Source organism: Micromys minutus (genome assembly GCF_963924665.1).
Source record: "Micromys minutus genome assembly, chromosome: 25".
In the NCBI taxonomy this organism is placed as follows: domain Eukaryota; kingdom Metazoa; phylum Chordata; class Mammalia; order Rodentia; family Muridae; genus Micromys; species Micromys minutus.
Genome location: NC_137960.1, coordinates 29901066 through 29902779, shown reverse-complemented (window position 1 = coordinate 29902779; position 1714 = coordinate 29901066). Strand labels below are relative to the sequence as shown.

Below are 1714 nucleotides of genomic sequence, written 5' to 3'. Positions count from 1 at the left end.
CCTTTAAATTTCCTGTTCTAATTTCCTTTCTATCTGTTTTTTAACACTACTTTCTCTAGCTCCATCCTTGAAAGATCTCACCGGGCACCTCATATTTTAGTGATTACCTAATCTCTGTGGGTATTCTCAATTAAACATATACATTAAAAGCATAAAAGCTAATATTCACACATAAGAGAAAAGATTAAATGCCACATGTCATTTTGTGTAAATTTGTGTGTATACAACCCACAGACATGTATAATTGTAGACTGGCATTTTCTTTCTTTCTTTTCTTTTTGCTTGATCAATTTGTTTATTTTCTTTATGAAAAAATATTCATAGAAAACTGCCTTGACTTTCAGCAGCCTGTTCCTGAGCTCTGAGGAAGCTTGCCTTCTTTAGAGCAACCCAGTCTTCTGTGAAAGAGACATTTTGGGACGATTCCCCCTCTTCACCTCTCTCTTGGGCTTCTTCTCATAGACTGGATTCTCTCGGATGACAGCATGAGGTTTCTCATACATCTCCTCCATCATGTCTGGAGTTACGTTGTCCTTGATGTACTGAGAGAACTGTTTCTTACACGCATGTTTACCTTCCTCCATTAGGTAGCGCATGTAGTCTGCCACATTCTGACCCATGATGTGCTCTCTCTGCATGACTTAAACTCCTTGCTTTTTACCAGGAAATTGCTTGGTACTGTGAGGGATAGACAAGCCTCTATCCACAGCTCCCTTCAGGACCCCAAAACTTTATTGTCTTGCTCTGGCAAGACCTGCATCCAAATATCAGGTGAAGCCACCAGGCTGGCCGTCAATACTATTCACATTTTGTTCATCTCCAGTCACCTCCACTTGGCCTTCACAGATCTTGTCTATGCCAAACCTATTCAGAAGCCAGCAGCAGGCCAGTGCCATAGGCTACTTCATAATTTGTCAAGCCAACTTTCACACCATATTTTGGAAGTTGATATACTGCACAGACGATCATATACCCTTCTATGCGGGCAGATGATATCTTTGTTAATTACATGAACTATCATCCTGTATTTGAGTGTGCTTATTTTTGTCCTGGATCACCAGTCCTCTCCGTGCACAGTAGTCAGGTTTACCTCTCACTGCCTTCTAAACCTCACTTGGTATCTTTTAAAGAAGGCCTTATTCTTGACAGTTTTCACAAACCCCGTCCTGCGGAACAGAAACCCGCAACCACAGCTCCACAGAGACCTGCAGAGTCTGCTGCGATAGGGGGAAAAGGCCAGACTCGTGTATGCATGCACAGTATTTGGCATTTTTCACTAAAGCTGTAAGACTAATTTTGTGTTAGAACGAAAGTTTCAATATTTAGATCTCATAGGAAACAAACATTTTTGTGCTAGAAAAGCAAATGAAATAATATCTATTTGTAAACATACATTTAGTTTGAGTAAATTAAATACTACCTTAATTAAAATTATTATTATTTGATATAAAATTGTGAGCATCAAAGTCTTAGTTTTTTTTCCCCTTTAATGACTCCTCTGGGTTAGAGGTGCCACCTTTATTCTCTATAGCTTCCTTGATTATGTTTTTCCCATATGGTGCCTTCAAATCTTCTATAACTTCTGTTCCAGAGGATCCAACACCACATACTGGTCTCCTTGGGCACCAAGCATGCCTATGATACTTATAAACACATGTAGGCACAATGCACACACACACACACACACACACACACACACATAAAATAAATAAAC

At 39.6% G+C, this 1714-nt stretch overlaps 1 pseudogene across 1 annotated transcript; it reads right to left on the bottom strand.

The window, feature by feature from the left end:
* Positions 1 to 318: 318 nt before the first annotated feature.
* On the bottom strand, positions 319 to 1270 carry LOC308437136 (large ribosomal subunit protein uL18-like; annotated as a pseudogene). Its single transcript has one exon. The product of its transcript is annotated as a large ribosomal subunit protein uL18-like (transcript).
* Positions 1271 to 1714: the final 444 nt, after the last annotated feature.